Source organism: Herpailurus yagouaroundi, unplaced genomic scaffold, assembly GCF_014898765.1.
Source record: "Herpailurus yagouaroundi ecotype Mexico unplaced genomic scaffold, PumYag 163, whole genome shotgun sequence".
Classification (NCBI taxonomy): domain Eukaryota; kingdom Metazoa; phylum Chordata; class Mammalia; order Carnivora; family Felidae; genus Herpailurus; species Herpailurus yagouaroundi.
In genome coordinates, this window is record NW_024412404.1 from 22,355,100 (window position 1) to 22,374,958 (window position 19,859).

A 19,859-nucleotide genomic window follows, 5' to 3' on the forward strand; every position below is an offset into this window, starting at 1 on the left:
TGACTTCCACCTGGCTGGCAACCTCCATGTTTACTCAGCACAGTAAATGAACTACAATTATTCTTGTAACAATTTAAGGGGTTGTTTTCAAAATTTTAAAAATCTTTAAAAATGTTAATTGAAGACGTTATTTAAATTTTTACTGTACATCTCAGGACAAAGTGATTTTTATTCATTGAATTTCTTTTTACTTATCTGGGGATCAGCACATTTTTCCTGTTAAAGGCCAAATAGTAAATATTTGGGTTCGGCATTCTTTGCGGCTACCACGCAACTCTGCACTGTGGTACGAAAGAAGCCACAGACAATACGTCAACAAATGGACCTAGCTGGGTTCCCCTAAACCTTTTTTTACAAAACCAAACCCGCCAGCTATATCTGGCCTGTAGACTATATTTTGCTGACCCCTGATTTCTCCCAGTGCATGCATGCATGCTCACACCCTCCAAACCCCTGCTCATTTCACAAATCCACATTTCCTTGTTAGCCATACAGCAGAGCTTGCTGATCTTGAGAAGGACTTATTTCACTGAATTGCATGGGGGTTCCTCGTTTGCGAAGGCTCGTGGGATCTCTTAAGTGGAGACAAAGCATAAATTGCCTAAAAGAGAACTGATGCCCCAGAATCATCAACAAATGCATGTATTTGGGGGAAATTTTTAGCATTATAAAATGGAATGTTTTCTCCCAGAAATGATGAGAATGGCACTTCTGTCACACAAGCATGCATATCTGCTTAGGCACAGACATTTTGCTGAAAATCAGAATTATAATATTCTCTCCTGCCAACCCTGTGAGATGCTCCAATGATAATGGAGGAGCGGGGGGGGGGGACATATAGGAAACATAATACGTTCTGCTTTTGACAACTCTCTTAACTCTGTTTTTCTCTCCTAAAATGGAGTTGTTTTTTGAACCATTCTATCCAATACCTGGCTGTCATGTCTTTATACTAGGGGGACACTGGTACCAATTTTACCTTTCAGAAAACAAGCCCTAAAACAATCCCCAGGTAGGAGATTTCTCTTCCCAGATGGTAGGTCTATAAACAGTGCCTATGGGTTGTTTACTGGATGAATTACATTCCAGCCATGAGCTACTTATTCTAAGTCTTCCAAAAATTATTCTTCTTCACAAGTTTGACTTCCTTCTTTGGTTAGTATATGTTTTCTGTCTGTCGTAAGTGATGAGTGTGGTATTTCATTCTAGCAGAAATGAACCTTTCCTGTGTGTGAGACAACAAGATTTTGATGTATTTCAGCTCATGCAGACCTCCTCCCTGAGCTGTCTCAACCCATAGAGGCAACAGAAGATCCAGAATTTCTGCGTCTCTCTTCCTTGGGGGCATGAGCTTCCCTTTATTCTTAGATTTTTTTGTAATTGGTAGTTTCAACCAGGAATATCACTGTGTGAACTTTTTTGAAGGTAATCACATGTGTGAGTGGCAGGGACACTGAGGGAAAGAAGAAAGAGGAGAGCGTCCTTATATCTCTTCAGTATTATTGTTAGAACCTGTATGTCCCTTTTTCTTTTGTTTCCTCACGTACAGCAACTTCCTCGTGATATTCCAGGTAATGTTGGTTACATGGAATAGGTTCATGACACATCTACCATAAGTAGCAAGGACAGTAAAATTTAAGAAGGGGTAACTTAACAAAACATTTTAAACAGAATCATCCATAAGAGTAAACAGGAATACTAAGAATTCCAGGGTAATCTCTGTCCAGATATGTAAGTTTGTGTTTGGATCATAACAAACCTAGTAATGGGGTGGGGTAACCTGCCTTTGTTGATTGTGTATGTTGCCTGTAGTTTCAAGAATACACAGTCCTGGGACATCTAGGTGGCTCAGTCGGTTAAGCATCTGACTTTGGCCAAGGTCATGATCTCACGGTTTGTGGGTTCAAGCTTCACATCCATAGGTCTCTGTGCTGACAGGTCAGAGCCTGAAGCCTGCTTTGGATTCTGTGTGTGTCTCTCTCTCTGCCCCTCCTCCGCATCCTCTCTCTTTCTCCCCAAAAAATGAATAAACATTTAAAAATATAATATTAAAATAAAATAAAAGAATATACAGTCCTCATTTCTCAGATGCCTTGACAATCTATTGTGTGTGCCAGTTCAGAGTCCAAACCGAGTACATTCGCATTATGTTATTTTTCCAGATTTTCTGGAACAACACAGAACAAAACAGGAGCAAAAGAATCATCAAAGTCCAAGAGCTTGCAGATTAAAGTGAAGATAAATAAATACCAGAGGGATTGCAATACAATGTGATAATTGATACAAGGGAGATTACTCCATTGCCTCACTCATGAAATCTGTCCAGGGTAGGAGTTATGGGAAAGCTTCCTCCTCGTGGAAATCTGAGAAATCTAAATGATATACTTCTAGCTTGGAGTATGATATGGGAGAGGCAAAGAGGACATTCCAGGCAGAAGGAACAACATTTATAGTTACCTGGAGTTAAGGAGAACATTTATAGTTATCTGGAGTTGAGGAGTTGCTGGGGAACTGAGAGCAGGCATGGAGCAGAGCATGTACAAGGCAAAGAGAAAAGACATTAGTTCATATAGGCCTAGATCATGAAGGATGAGCACCCACCACCTTCTGATCTCCTGCACTCACTGGTTTGTTCTTTCTCCTCCTGAAATGGCAATGTCATCCAGTTTTCGTTCTGACTAAAAATTCTGAAGCCATGCCTAATCTCCTATTTCTTTTGATATCCCACACCTGTTCCATCAGCAGGGATAGGAATCGTAGTGACTTGCCTTTACATATTCATCCATCCTTTATTTTATAAAACAAGGTTATTTTTGAGATACTTGCCATTCATGACTTCAAGATTTTAGTTCAATAAATGTTAACGGAGAAGATAAGGAAGCAAGACATACTTGAACTTTGGAGCCAGACACAGTTGGGTTGGATTCTTGCTTCTACCTTTCACCTTCTAACTTCATAACCTTGGGAAAGTCCCTTGAGCTCCCAGACCTTTGAACATGGGCAGAGAGAAGCTAATTATGTGTTCCTCAGAGTACCTGCCACAGGATCATTAAATATTAAGAAGAACTTTCTATCTCCTCACTTTCCATCCTAGTTTCCATTTCTCTTTTGAAACTTCTTTTACTGCATTTTTAAACATACATTGCCTCTTCTATTTGATTTTGTGCTCTTGTGGGCTAAAACTACATGTTAGGTGATTTTTTTTAATCTTTCAATAAAATACTTTCTTGGTTTATAATTCTACTTTTGCTTAGTTTTGGCTTGCTTGGGAGTCCTGTCCAGTCAGCTTTTGGGTGTTAGAGAGAGGAGGTATGGTTTCCCTTTCAGCTTCCTGGAGAGTGAGGATGATTAAGGGAGGTGGGCAGTGATCCAAAGTGTGAGAGCCCAATAAAGGAGGTGCCTGGGGGTGTGAGCTCTGGATTGGTTGGTTTGTATTTGAAAACCATGTTCATGAGGTACTTGCTTACTATCTCTGGGAATTGACTAACTGTGGGAGGCGAGTCCCTCAGGATCAGCAAGGTTCTAGATATCAGAGCATCAGAAACAGAAATAAAAGAGGCGCCTGGGTGGCTCAGTCTGTTAAGTGTCCCACTTCGGCTCCAGTCATGATCTCACAGCTCGTGGGTTCAAGCCCTGCATCGGGCTCTGTGCTGACAGCTCAGAGCCTGGAGCCTGCTTCGGATTCTGTGTCTCCCTCTCTCTCTCTCTGCCCCTCCCCTGCTGGCTCTCTCTCTCTCAAAACTAAATAAGCCTTAAAAAAATAAAAATAAACAAATAAATAAAAAGACATGGTTATTACAGCATATGATGCTAAACATGAATGGGCATGTGGATGAGATGACAGTATGCAGCTATCTGAATACAACTGCTGTTATAAGACAAGAACTATTCCTATGGTGTGGCTATAGGATGTAGAATAAATCTAAATACTCCACATACTTTGGGGCACCTGGGTGGCTTAGTCGGTTAAGTGTCCGACTTTGGCTTAGGTCATGATCTTACGGTTGGTGGGTTTGAGCCCTGAGTCAGGCTCTGTGCTGACAGCTCAGAGCCTGGAGCCTGCTTCAGATTCCGTGTATCCCTCTCTCTGCCCCTCCCCCATTCATGCTCTGTCCCTATCAAAAATAAATAAGCATTAAACAAATTTATAAAATAAATTAAATATTCTACATACTTTTATTGAAGATGATATGCACAGACATCACAGAGACTTAAGAATTCTCTGGAGACTTTAAAATTCTATTTAATTCGGCTATAATCAGATGCTTGAATCACTTCCCTTATGGGTCGTATGTGGTTCATCTTGCTTCTGGATATATTGTTCAGAGATTCTTTGCTTGTATTTCTGAAAGAGGCAAGTATCCTCTGTTACTTCCGCCTCATTTGAACTATTATTGTCTTATCTCTTGGTACTAACCCTGTCATCTTCTTGGATCCTGTAGCTCACTCCTTGCTTGGTACACTTGTCCCCAAGCCCCTGTTGGTATCACTACAGAGTAGGAAACAAATTTCTTTCATTGCTGGATGGCAACTTATTTCTCTTATGTGGGAAGGAAAGAATTCACTAACTGCAGTAAGATTATCATGTATTAATAATTATGCCCTACTGTCCTTTGTTTAGGTAAAAGAGATGAGATTTAAAAGTCACATTTTGAAATGACTAAAAGATTACCTGACCCAAGTCTTGCTGAGATTAGAGCTTAGGAACTTTTTAGTGTACCACAATTTCCGGTATTCAATGCTGGAAATCACAATGGGTCTATAAAAACAGGTCAGTGGTGTTTTTTTTTGTTTTTGTTTTTTGTTTGTTTTTGTTCTTTTAAAAGTACTTGTAAGGTCCATCTTAGAGACTTAGTAATGTGAACACTTCATATTTCACTCTGGGAATTTGTCATTACTGGGGTGTGTGTGTGTGTGCATGTGTGTTGATAGGCCTGATGAGTCAGGATTTCCCATTCATATTTGTGAATTAAGAACACCTGGGGTATCTTCTGTCACTGAATAAAGCAGTATGTGTGTCAGTTAGACCTCTCCTTTCCTTGAGAAAGCTGACTGGCACTGTTTCTTTAGATGAGGCTTCTTGATAAGATTTGCACTGGGTCGAGAATTGGAGAGCTGTCAGGCTGAGGAACCCCAAATCTCAGAATGAGGAATGACAGCATCTGCTAGAACCCTTAGTTCTCCACAGGTATATACTTTTATTTATTTAATCTAACTTTCCTTTCCTTCTTCATGATCTTCTCTACATACCATACATTTGATCAATATTCTCTTTAAACCATAGTCACTACAAGTACACGCAGCTGTTTATTATAGCAGATTGTAATTAGATAAAATTGGAAAAAATATGAATGTCCATGAGACTTCACTATAATATAGACTACCATGCAGCCATGAAAAAATGCCTACGATTTTGACTTTATTGTAAGTTTTATAAAGCAGGTCAACAAATGGTAATAGAGCCATCGCAACAGGCAATTGCTTGATTGAATGTCACTAACATAGTAACTGAAAAACAAAAGCTATATGTAAAAAGAACATATAGTCTGATTTCACTCATACGAAGGCCAAAAACAAGTACAGCTAAACTTTGGTGTTAGAAATGAGGTTAGTGGTTATGTTAGTGATTAGACAAAGCAGTTAGTGACTAGGAGGGTGTATATAGGCTTCTTCTTGGGTACTTGTTATGTTCCCTTTCTTGATCTGGGTGTTTACCTAGGCATGTTCATTTTGTAAAATGTCCTCATGCTGTAAATTTATGGATTATGCATTTTTATATGTGTGTTACACTTTGATACAGATCTTATTTTATTTTATTTTATTTTATTTTATGGTTTATTCATTTCTCAGAGACAGAGAGACAGAGTGTGAGCGGGGGAGGGGCAGAGAGAGAGAAAGGGAGACACAGAATCTGAAACAGGCTCCAGGCTCTGAGCTGTCAGCACAGAGCCCGATGCGGGGCTTGAACTCATGGACCTCGAGATCATGACCTGAGCCGAAGTCGGACGTTTAACTGACTGAGCCACCCAGATGCCCCAATACAGATTTTAAAGGACGAGAATTTGAATTTTGCAAAAATGTGAGAGTAGGTCATTTAGCAACAGGGTCAGAAAGTGAAAGGACATTCTGAGATGGAGTAAGAGATGTGGCCGGCCAAGAGCATGAGCAGCCTAGATTTCTAGGGGACCAGAAACTATGAGCAAGTAGAGGAAGCCAACCGGTGACAGTAGAATGTGGAGGGAGAGGGGGGAGCAGAGTGTCCAAAGGGAAGGCTGAGCCATGCTATTTTATTTCCAGTTCTAGTTTGCATGTGTCTATCCTTTTTTTCGGTAAAATTTTCACAGACTAAATTTAAATCAAATATTACCGGCACGGATGTTGATAAAGGAGCATGCATACTTATTATGTTCTCATTATTTTAATTCAAGGATCGTCAGCATGTCTCTGTTCCTAAAACCAATGAGCTTGACTACAGTGATTGTTTTAATATTCCTCTTTCTGTTTTCACATGAGCACTTGGAGAAATCACTTCTTTTCAGATGGTTTAAATGCCACCTCTCAAACCCAGGTTTCTCTGTGGCTTTTGCCAGCAGTCTCTATCATGGTATATTAAAATCATAGCAACAACAGCAATAATAATAATAGAAACCACATCAATTTTATAAACACTTTCAGTGAGGCAAACACTGTGTGCAATAAAGACACTATACAAAGCATTCCCTTTAATCTTCCAGTAATCAGGTGAGGGAGGTATTATGATCATTGCCACCTTTTCACATTAACAACTGAGTCACAGATAGGTTCAATAAAACTGCTCAAATTCACACAAACAGTTAGGGAAGGAGCCTGGGAAGAGTTCCCTGTTGTCTGCCTTTTGACTTGTACTGTCTCACGTGCTAACCAATAACCACATGTAACCATTGAGCACTCAGAATTTGGCTAGCCTGAAATGAGGTGAGCTGCAAGTATAAAATATACACTGGGTTTCAAAGACTTAGTACCAAAAAAAAAAAAAAAAAAATATATATATATATATATATATATATACACACACACGTATATTTTAATTATATTATGTACTATGTATAATATTTTATTAATATTTTTATAGAGATTCCATGTTGAAATGATGCTGATCCATATGTTGGATGAAATAAAAGTTAGGTATAAGGTTAACTTTGTGTGTGTGTGCTCCTTTTCCTGTGTCTTGGCCATGTTAGGTAGATTTGAACAGATACCAATCTAGAGTCCCAGTGCTAGAAATTCAGATCTCCCACTCTGGGGTGGGGCTCACTTGTAGGTAAATTTGAAAAGATTCCCAGGTATTTATTTATTCATTTAATGTTTTTATATTTATTTGGGGAGACAGCACAAGTGGGGGAGGGGCAGAGAGCGAGAATCCCAAGCAGGTTCTGTACTGTCAGCACAGAGCCCAACACAGGGCTGCATCTTACGAATGCTGAGATCATGACCTGAGCTGAAACTAAGAGTTGGACGCTTAACCCATTGAGCCATCCAGGTACTCCCAAGAAAAGATTCTCAGGTGTTTCTAATGTATAGCCAGGGCAGAGAACCACTGCCTCAAGTCTAGAAACCTGTGTTGTGCCTTCTGATACCCAACCTGACTCAGGGCAGCCCCTGATGGGATAGTTACAACATGGGCACGAGAAGTCCCAATGCTACAAAGCGAGCAGCCTGAGCAGCTGATCAGCAAGCAGCTAGCTGACTCTGTGGATGATGCTTATAGATCATAGTGGGTCACCCCTAAAATCTAGGGCAAAAGGAGTTAGATTCCTTTAGCTTACATCTTACCTAGCTGAGGAAGGTGGAGATCCATTAGACAAACCTGGGAAGGGCTGAGTGTCACCTCCGGCCTGGATGCTTACCTGGGTGGCAAGCTTGAAATGATTTAAGAGGATTAGGCTTCTACTTTATCAAAACAGGTCAAACACTCAAAGATTCCTATAAACCATTGGGCCAAATTCTCCCCATTGCCAAGAAAATAAGATTTTATCATTTTGAGTCACATGTCCTGCTGGTTGAGTGTGACTTTGCCAATGAACAGTGTATCCTAAGGGACAAAAACTGGGGTTAAGGGTAAGGATTGGGGGACAGTTATTATAAGTTCAGGAAAAATGGAATTCGCAGACCCTTTAACAATGAAGCCAAAAGCCAAAGACCAGCTTTACCTTAGCATTGAACACTCACCGGTAGATTTATTTTGATGCAATTTGCTTTTTACTTATAATTTATTTGTGGGGAGAAATAGCATTTGGAAGCCCAGTGCATGTTAGAGATACCAATGAGAAGACCTAGGGCCTTTCATTTTTTTCAAAATGTGTTTTATAGCATTCACTTATCTATAGTCAGCCAGAGCTGACTGTTTGGGAAAGGAGGGTGAGAGATAAGGGATTATTACAGAGAAGGTTTATTTGGTGGAGAGCGTGGGGGAAGAACAGGAAATTACAGGTTGAGAATAAATGTGTTTATGAATTTAAACTGTTATATTCCCTTAAATATCAAATTTTATGGATAATGCACATCTAAAAGCATTTTGCATGGAAATAAGATAAAATATAATTTTGAATATCAACATTTTATGATGAAGTAATTATTTTACTTTCTCAAAGTATTTTAAAAGATGCCCTTGCCACAGTGGACTGCACAGAACAACAGAATAAATCTTTTGGGTAAGAGGACCTCCCTCCAAGAAAGCATAGCCTCTGTTTTATTACCCCACCAAAGAGCCCAACTGGTAAAATGCTATCAGATGTCCAGCCCAGAAGCTATTGACTTTCACAAAGGCCTGCTGAGTACCTGTCCCTGTGCAGAGCAAGCATGAGCCAGGGACAGGGATCCAGGAATGAAGATTGTATTCCTGCCCTTGAGGGGCTCTCAGTCTGGAAGGACTGTTTCCTTTGAGGAAACAGCTACTCTGATTTTTGGTACAAGGCAATGCAGTTATGGGAAGATACAAAAGAGATATAGAAGGGAAATCTTGAGAAGAAATTTCAGACCTAACAACGTGTGTATTCTGAGTTTTTATGGATCACTGGGTATGTTATTTTGTTATAGGCGCATAACAAAGTACCACAAACTGGCAGAGATGGTATTGTCTCACAGTTCTGCAGGCTAGAAGTATAAATCAAGTTTGCAGGGTTGATGCCTTCTGAAGGGTGTGGGACGAACGTGCGAGAACTTGGGACGTGCTTCTCTCTTAGCTTCTTGTGGTTTTCTGGCAATCTTTGGCCTTCTTTGACATGTGGATGCAATACCCCTGATCTGCCCTCATCCTCACATGGTATTCCCCCTGTGTGCATGTCTGTCTGTGTCCCAACTTCTCCTTTTGATAAGGATACAGTAAAATTGGATTGGGGTCCATCCTAATGACTTCACCCTAACTTGATCATCTACAAAAGCTCTAAATCCAAAGAAGATCATATTCACAGCTATGTTGGTTAGTACTTCAACATCCTTTGGGGGGCACAGTTCAACCCTTATGGGTGTGGGGCTTTCCAAGCAGAGGAGGGAAGGGGGCTTCCAAGGAGAAATGACACAGTGTTGAAGATATAGAGCATTTCAGTACCTCCTGGTCATTTCACTCCTTTGTACGCAAGTGGTTTGGCTGCAGGCACCCAAACAGCACTCTTGGGATTCTTTGCAGCAAGGCTCAGGGAGTTGTTTGATCTTTCTGATATTTTTATCATATACTCTCTTGGTGCCCCACCCTGCCAGTGTATGTTTGACTTCACTGATCTCCTGGTGAATATCCATTTCATTCTCCTTCAGGGCCCCCTTTACTTTGATGAAATAATTCTTTTTTTCTTCAATAGTGTAGTTATAAGACCATTTAAGTCTTTGTTCATTTTTGTCTTCAAGTTAAAAAAGTGCACATCCCAGGTTCCAACAGTCTAAATATTCTTCTCTTTCCTGATCAAAGTTCATTTGCAGTTCCTTGTAAACTGGTAATATTTTAATCTATCTTCAGCATTTGTTGATTTTTAAGAACAAAATTCAGGAAGCCCTCTTGTTCCAAGGATAATTAATGCTGGAATAAATCCATTTAACCTTAATCCAGTTAAAATAGGGACCAAAAAAAAAAAGTCATTGGCTACAATCAGGGAGAGACTGACCTACCCAGATTATAAGGTTGACTTGATGAATAGACTCTTAACCACAGGGCCTCAGATAATGAATAGTTAGCTAAGAAGGAGCCCTGATGGTATTGTCAGGTGTACTTTTAGAATGAACTATCAGAGTGATCTTGCTTTCATTTGAAACCTAGTGGTGGCACCACATAGTGTCTGATTTGCATATGTTGAATATGAGGTGGTCCAGGTAGAAAAGCTTTTGCTCTTGTATATGACTTACAGATGTGTGTGTGTGTGTGTGTGTGTGTGTGTGTGTGCGTGTGTGTGCGCGCGCGCCTGTGTTTAAGCCTCACATTACTTGGATACCCGCACATTTGGGGAAATCATGCTTAAGTCTTACAGACTTAAATCATGCTTAAATCTTACAGATTTAATTTAAACTGGTGGTACAAAGAAAAATTTCCTAAGAGCCAGTGGAATCCTAGGGCCCCACACTTGGAGGGGACATGGAACTGCCTTTTAGAATATTCTCCATGCCCTCACATATACAGAAATAGTTCATCAAGGTCACCCACTCCTCTATCCTTAATATAGAGATCTCTTAAAGAAAATGGCAGAAGAAAGCTGCAACTATGATTTTCTTTTGATATTATATATTTTTTCTATGTAGTAAAGCTTAGCAAGTTTTTGTGAAGGGACTTCTAGAATTCTGAAGACAATTGCAGTTTCCAAAAGCATTCTTGCAAGCAGTTTTGCACACTGGGACCTAAACTGTGAGCTGTTGACTTTAGCAGACAATGCTGTAACCTACAAGTTTTCCAAGGAATCTTTGTTTCTGGGAACAAAGAGCACACTTTTCTTCTCAAAGGGTATATGTGAGGGAGATTATGAAAGGCAGCCCATGCTCCAGGGAGGATAACTTGCATTATATCCCCTGAAACATCTGGGTAGGAGATTCAGTAACACTAGCTGAAAAATTCAGTTACCAAGAGTAAAAGTACAAGGAACCAGGAGTAAAGAAAATGACATAAAAGTAAATTCATTCAGTACTGGTCTCAGGGCACAGGCAGTGGGGGCCAGAGACAGCAAGTCACTGCCTGCCTATAGATAAGGCTAGTTTTCCATAAGAGAAGCAAGAATGTTTTCAGGTCCTATTTTTAACTTGAACATTGGCTTCAGAAAAAAAGGGTAGGGGATGGAGCTAGTATTTTTTTGTATCAATTGTATGCCATCCACTATCGCAGAAACTTTATCTGTGCTGTCCTACTGAATCCCTAAACAAAAATGGGAGGTATGTAATATTTTCCCCATTCTATTTGTAAAGACAATGAATGAGAGAGCGTGAGAACAGTTGTAGCTGGTGTTTACAGCTAGGCATACACACCAGCCCACCATACTGCTCCCTGAGTGAGATGGGCTCAGGGAAGAGTGAGTGCGGCAAGAGGCAGCATTAATCTTCAGAGTCTCAGGCCAGGCTGCCTGCCAAAAGAATTGTTTTCCATTGGGCCAATGTCAGTTTCTGAAATTTCACCATAATGTTACCTTCTTTAGTTCCACCTTTATACCTTGAAATATGATCCTATAAAACGAGAAGAGTGAGTTCGATGCATGACAGCAAAGGAACAGAGTTGGGACCTGGAGAACAATGGAAATACCCTTACCTATTCTTATTTAACCAAAAGTTGGTTTTGCCCTCCAAAATGACTTTCATAATCTGGCTTTTTAAAGATGGGAGTGCAGCAATGTTGACATCCCATAGAATAATAATAACAGTTACCATGTATTAGGTGGAACCAAATTAAACTGCCAGTTACTGCCACCTATTGCCCGAGCCTCCCATGGCAATTTTGTATGGTTCAGCTTAATACTGAGTCCTCAGAGTTAATAAGTTAGGTATGGCAATGCCCTGTATATATTAACTCGTTCAGTCTTCACAACTTCTCTATAATGAAGTTAACGGGAGCCTCAAGTTACAAGCAACACATTTGCTGCTTTCTGGAATTAGGCTGGAAATTGTAGCTTCTATATCCAAGCTGAAGTGGTACAAGACAGGACAGGTATGGGGACAGTACATTTGCGTTGGAGTACGTGAAAGATAAAGACAGAGACTCCAGAGAGGTAAGGGGCTACCTTCATGATTTCACCAAAAGAGCTCATTCAGTTCCTCAGTGACCTCTAACGTCACCAACTTAAAGGACGTTACTTTATTTGGCCTCTCAGAAGCACTCAATAGCCTGTACTTTTAGAAGAGCTTTCTGGGGTGCCTGAGTGGCTCAGTCAGTTAAGCATCTGACTCTTAATTTTGGCTGACGTCGTAATCTCATGGTTTGTGAGTTCAAGCCCCACATAGGGCTCTGTGCTGACAGTGGGGGACTGCTAGGGATTCTTTCTGCCTCCCTCCCAGCTCGTGCTCTCTCTCCAACTAAATAAACTTAAAAAAAAAATACAAAAAAAGAAAAGAAAAGAAAAGCGCTTTATGTTTTCTTCCATGCTACTATCGTGTTGGTTGGGGTTTTGTTGTTGTTTTTTGTTTGTTTTATTCTGTTTTGTTTTCATTTTGTTGTTGTTATTGTTGTTTTTGCCTTTTTTGCCTTGCTTGCTTGGCTGCTCTTTTCTCATCAAAGCTCTCCGTCTTAGACATGCTTCTCTTTTCACTCTGTATTTTCTCGTGGAGTTGTCTTATCAAAACATTCAGTTGCTGTATATGCTGAACCCCTGAATATTTATATCCAGAGCCCTGTCACCTCCTGTTAGCCTAGATTTGTGTATTTAAATATCTACTTTACACCTCTACTTAGATACCTTATAGGCTTTCAAAATTCACCCAAGTCCGAAACCGAGTTTGTTATCTTTCCTTTCAGTTTTGAACCTCCTCCGATATGTGCTGTCATAGTTAAGAGCATTATTGTCTAGTTCCTGAAGTATTTTCAACCTAAGTGCTTTCAACTTTTGTTTATTCCTCTCTCTACCATGATTGTTACTACTATCATACAAACATCCATCACGTCTTACCTGAGCTGATTTAACAGCCTCCTAACAGGACTCTGCATTTGTTGTATCACTTCTGATATTTCCCACATATTGCAGAAAAAAGAAACAAATATTATCACATCACATTCCTCTCCTTTCAAATCCTTCTGTACCTTCCTGCTGTTGTAATGACACGCTCATTGTACACCACATCCGTATTACCTCTGTGTTGCTCTGCTAAGCTCCTAAGGAAAATGACTTGTACAAAGGCCCTATAGTAGTAGATAGCTTCCAGATTCCCGACCATGCCATTCTATCTCCTACCACAGGGCCTTCTCCCTGGACCACTCTCCCCATCCCCAGAAGCCTAACTGGCTTCTAATGTTACACTTCAGATCTCTGATCTCTGGTTTCTATGAATATGTCAGTTTTCCATACTATATGCTTTTGTAACATTACATACGTCCCTGTTATAACATGTATTACAGTCGGCATTTCATATCGTTGCCTTTATTCAGATTGGGATAGGAAATTGAAGTTTATAAAGGTAAAGTAACATTATCTGTGGTTACCCATATTAAAAGTGGCTAAAATTAAAATCAAATCCAAAATTGCCAGACTCCTACCTAGCCCTTTGCTTCTTGCACCTTACTATGCTAGTTTTTGTGTGACACTCTATGAATCAAGAGCATTGATAGTGCCATCACTGTAACTACACCTGGGTCTATAAATTCACTCACAGTCTTTGGAGTTTTAATTTCACTCTTGATTTAAACTCAGAATTGATTTCGTGCATTTCCCCAGGCAATATTTGACTAGCTTCAAATAAGAACAAAAACAGTACATAGATTTTATGTGGAAATCATTCAGTTTGTAGATAGTCTTATTTTTTTTTGTTTTAACGGGTATAATTATCCATCATTTCCATAATTCTTTTTATTGGCAGAGGCAGGGTGGGGTAGCTTATCATATACAAGTCATGCTTATTCCATTACAGTCATCAACTCACAACAATTAAAGGAGGTGAAATTCTCTATAGTTGGTACAATTACTTATTTGTTTCCAAGTTCAATTGGAAAATTTAATGAGCTTATAAATGTGGGGATGGAAAGGATGACATTCTTTAAGACGGCAGTATGCCCAAACAAGGTCTCAGTGACACATTTTTTTTATTTCTTTAATTTGAATTTTTCCAAATTAAAAATGTCAACTAAGGTTTGCCAGGGCCACAAAATTGATCCTCTCCATTTATTCAGAAATTATATTTAATTTCTGATTTTGATACTTCAGTCTGAATAAAATGGAAATAGAGCCTAAGACCAGAGCGAAGAGGGGATCATTCTCCTAAATCATTGTTTCCTAGCACACTTCTGCAGGAAAAAGGACTAAAAAATGTACATCTATATTTAAAGGGAGGATATAGTGTATGGTCTCAGGAAAGAAAAAGAAAAAGAAGAAAGAAAGTAAGTCCTCGAAATCAGACTCTGTGTATATAGGCTTTCATCCAGGTCTGTTGTGTCTGATATCCATTTGCCTAATTAAAGATGAATTACTGCAATTGACTTTGCTGTTAGAGGAACATTACAAGTCATGGGCTCATTTCATCTGGCTCTGGAAGCTTCTGGGTCATTTTGGAAGAACCCCAGAAAGTCATGGTATGGGGAACTCAGCCTAGTTTTCTGGCTGTGAATTGGCATCAGCACTGAGTGAAGCTAGGCCAGAACATAAAACCAGGCAGTGCACCAGTATAGGCAGGGGGTGTGGTGAGAACAATACTCAAATCCAACATACAGAGTGTCTTCCTGGAGCCTGACCAGACAACCTGAAAACCACCCAAAATGCCAGGGACTGGCAAATAGATGGTATGGAAAAGAAAATGAACCAATAAGAGTATCTACATGTCAGCACATCATGCTACAGTATTTTCTGAGGCCTTGGAATGCATGGCTTTACCATTTTTCCTTATGGTACTTTGCCCTCTGGAAAGGACTTTGTGAGTCTAGAGTCACAGTGAGAAGGCCAGGTTTGAATGGGAGAGCCCCACTGAAAGGAGCCAGGTATAGATTTCAGGAATGCATAGTGTCAGTTACTGGTGGTCAATTTAGGAAAGGAGGATGTGTGGGAAGCCTGAGAGGACATGGTGTGGATAAAGGAGAAGTAGTAAACTTGAAAAGCATCCCCAGGTGACAGTTGATGTATCAGTTGATGCACAGCTGAAAGCAGAAAATCCCTATAAAGACAGAAATATCTATTTATTCACTAGACAATAAGTCTTGTGGTGTCAACTGTGTAAGAAGCACTGCACTAGGTGATGGGGAAGTAGCAGTGAATCAAACAAATAGGTCAACAAAAACATGGTCCCTTGAACCAATGAAGCTTAAAGTGCAGTGCAAGAGTTTTTGAGCCAATGACACAAAATTTGAGACCAAAAAGGTAAGTAGACATTTAAAGGACAAATACAAGAATAATATTAAGGAGGGAGAAAGAGAATATTACATATCAAGACTCTAAAAAGTTGAATGTTAGACATGGTAGAAGAAAGAGACTAGGTAGTATGGGTGGACAACGTTGTATTAGTCATACATATCTTTTGATATTATGTATACACTTATATATTCTCTGTATTCTTTTGTCCCTCAGGATTAATATTTTGCTATTGTACTTGACATAAAAGAAAACACTTATTTAAAATTTATCATTTGCTACATTTTTACATAAATATTCATCATGAAAACCTCATCCTTGAGACAATGAACATATCTATAACTCCCCAAAGTTTCTTCATATCACTTTGTGTCTCTTTCCTCCACTCCTCCCTACTCCTGACTCCAGGTGTCCAGTTACATGCTTTCTGCTACTACGTGTTAGTTTAAAATTTCCAGTTTTATATAACTGCAGTAGCACAACATGCACCTTTTTCTTGTCTGACTTATTGCACTCAACCTAGTTATTCTGAGATTCAGGTGTAGAATTGCTTATATCACTAATCCATTCCTTTTTATTGCTAAGTAAGATTCCCTTATATGGCTATACCACAGTTTTTTTTATTATTTTCCTGGTAGTGGGCCTTTGGATTATTCCAGATTTTTTTTTTTTTTTTTTTGCTATTGCAAATAAAGCCACTATGAATTCTTATGTACATAATGAACATATGCTTTCATTAGTCTTGGGTAAATACCCAAGAATGGAATGGCTGTGTCATAAGGTAGATATGTGTTTAACTTTATATTAAACTACTTTTTTGGTGGTTATACCATTTTTCATTTCTACCAGAAGTACACGAGAATAGAAATTGTTCACACCCTTGGTATGGCCAGCCTTTAATATTAGTCATTCTGTTAGTGATGCCTTATATCTCATTATAGTTCATATTTCAATTCTATAATGACTAATGATGTTAGGCATCTTTTTTATGTATTTACCATCTGTATATCTTTGAAGAAGTGTTCATTCAAATATTTTGTCTATTCTTAAATTGTGTTGTTTGTCTTCTTACTGAACAATAAGAGATTCTTACATATTATAGACACAACTCTATTGTTGAGTACATATTTTGCAGAGTTTTTTTTCCCCAGAATTTCCCTGTTTTTTTTTTCCTTTCATTTTCATTTTTTTCCTTTTCATAATGGTCTTGAAGATTAAAGACTGTGAATTTGGACATAGTTCATTTTATTGATTTAAAATTTTTTATAGCTCCTATGTTTTGTGTTATAGTTAAGAAATCTTTGTCAAACCCATGATTACTAAGATTTTCTTGTACATTTTCTTCTAAAAGTATCATAGTATGAAATATTATATTAAGGTCTGTTTTTCATCATGAATTTATATTTGAAGAAGCTATGAAGTCAGGGTCAAGGTTCATTTTAGTGGCTATGGGTACACTATTATGACAATATCATTTTTTGAAAATATCCTTTCCCATTGAATGCCTTGGCATCTATATCAAAAATCAACTGGCCACAAATGTTCGCATAAATTTCTGGACTCTTTTGTTTGTTCCATTGATTTATCTGTCTATAAATAGGCCAATACTATATTGCCTTGATTACTATAGCTTTATAAAATGTCTTGGGATAAAGTAGTTTGACACCTTCAGTGTTGTTCTCTTGGTTATATATAAAAAAATTGTTTTGGCTACTCTAGATCTTTTGTATTTCTATAGAACATTTAGAATCATCTTATTGGTTTTTACAACAGCAAAATGCCTCCTGAGATTTTAAATAGAATTTCACTCAATCTATCCATCAAATTGAGAAGGTTTGACATCTTAATAATATTGAGTCTTTTAATTCATGACCATGTTTTTATCTTTCCATTGATTTCGGTTTTAAATTATTTCAATAACATACGGCAAATTTCAGTGTATAGACCTTGTGTATCTTTTGTCAGATTTATCTCTGTGTACTTTGTATATATTTGATGCTTCTGTAAATGATACCTTAATTTCAATTTCTGATTATTTGTGGCTTTTAAATGGGCATACATTTAATTTTTATTGTTTATCCTGCAACTTCGTATCATGAAAGCTTGCTAAGCTTACTTATTAGTTACACTAGCTCTTTGTAGATTCCATAAGCTTTTCTGCATAGATGATCATGTTGTCTGAGAACAAAGATCATGTTCCTTCTACTTTCCCAAAATCAATGACTTTAATTTCTATTTTTGCCTAATTCCATTAACTAAACCTCCAGTACAGTATTGAATAGAAATAGTAAGAGTGGATATTTTTGCTGTATCTTCCCCTGATCTTAGCAGAAAAGCATTCAGTCTATTACAATTAGGTATAGATGCTGTATAGATACTCTTCATCAGGGTGAAGAAGTTCCTTTCTAAGTTTTTGAGAGTTTTAATAAGAAATAAATGTTAGATTTTGTTAAGTAATTTTCCCCTGTATTCTGATAATTAAACAATTTTTTTCTTGACGGTTAAAATTGTGAACACATTGATCGATTTTACAATATTAAACCAACCTTATATTCCTTGTATAAACCCCGCTTGGTCACAGTGTATTACTTTTAACATCTTATTGGATTTTATTTTCTAAAATTTGTTAATGATTTTTGCATATCAATGTAGGATATATGTCAATAAGTTACTTTCTTTTTATGCCTTTGGTTCTGGTATAAAGATAATGCTGGTATCATAGAAACAACTGTAATGTTTTCCCTTTCCTTCAATTTTAAGTGATGAGAAGACCCCGGGATGAGGGAAGAGAGTGGGACCCAAGGAATCAGTCTTTAAGAAAAAATATAGTACTTTTTTCAATTAAGTCATTCTCTCTCAGGGTGCATGAGAAACACCTGAAACTTTCATTCAAGTAAAGATTTTCATTTAGAAGGTCCAATATGGATACCATACCATGTTGGCATTAACAACAACAAAGAAATCTCCCTTGTTCTTACATGGTTGATCCGTGTTCCGAAGATTTTTAGTTATTCAGTGGTTCTCAAATATGTTTCACAGGCCAGCATCAGAATCACCTTGGAACTTTTAAGAAACTGCAAATGTTCCATCCCCAGTTCATACCTGCTAAATCAGTAACTCTGGGAGAGAAAGTAGGTGGCCATCTGTCCTTCAGTAGCTCTCAAGGGGACTCCAATATATAGTAAAGTTTGAGAGGTACCGCACTATGTAAAGAAACAAAAGGAATAGATACAGATGCACTTAATTTTGTATATTTTGTGTTATAAATAGAGATGATTTATACTATGCTGACTTCCTTTTCTTTATATATATGGAAAATCTGAAAGTGAGAGAAGGGAGAGTAAGTCAAATGTTTGAATAGTACGCTGAAGTTATGGGTAATCAGGAAAATGCAGAAGCAGGCTGATGCGATTGTTAGTCACTATCAGCTATCTACTTAAGCAATGCTCTTGTCAACTGTATTGATGTCCTTCTTCCCAACTGTACAATCTTCTCTCCCAATTCTAAGCTGCTCAAGGGAGAGGTATGAAGAAGGCAGTTTCTTGGATTTGTATGCAGTTATTTTGCCAAATGGGTAAAAGGGAAGAAAAAAGAGATATAGTAGCTGGGCATATTTGCAAGAGAGTGAATGACTGTAATCATGGATCATAGTCTCTATGCCGTATAAAGAAAGAAAATGAAGACAAGAGGAGGATAATTAACAGAAAGTTCTGAGATCTATAGATAAAAAGGTCTGATGAGCTGGAAGATCTGTTTCAGTAGACATATTTCAGAAATGATCTGGGATTGTGAATGGTAATGGCTAAAAAGTAGCATGCTTATATTTGAATTCTTGAGTGTGTGTGTGTGTGTGTGTGTGTGTGTGTGTGTGCATGTGTGTGTGATAAGAAGCTATCAGATATGACCTTGGTAATAGAGGTTGAGATTACTGTGCCAGATCATTGGTATTGAGGAAGTCAAGAATTGGGTGAATAAATATTCACACACATATTGAAGTTGTCTGTCATTAGTGATGTGAATCATAGTAGTGAATGGATGAATGGGAGACAGACAGAGAAGGACCAAATCAGAAAATACAGTGGCATCAGTATCACATAAAATAAATTGGAAGCCATCACTGGCACAGGAAAATTCTGATGGACACATATTTCTCTAGAAGATTATTTTAGGCTCCACTATAATTTCAAAAATGTATGTCCCAGTATGTGCTAAATTTGTAGAATGTCTCTTGATAATAAGATTCATAATTATGATATCTGTACTTGATCAAAAATATACATGCATATTCAAAAAATAACCAGCTAGCCTGTAGACAATTGCAAAGAAATTGAATCATAATAACTTCCTTATGTTTTTCTATTCATGACAGGGACA

The 19,859-nt window shown here is 38.2% G+C and overlaps 1 protein-coding gene across 1 annotated transcript in view; it reads left to right on the forward strand.

Annotated features, from left to right (window-relative positions):
- Window positions 1-19,859, forward strand: part of NRG3 (neuregulin 3) — a 1,079,756-nt gene that overhangs the window by 1,017,681 nt on the left and 42,216 nt on the right. The window lies entirely within an intron of this gene.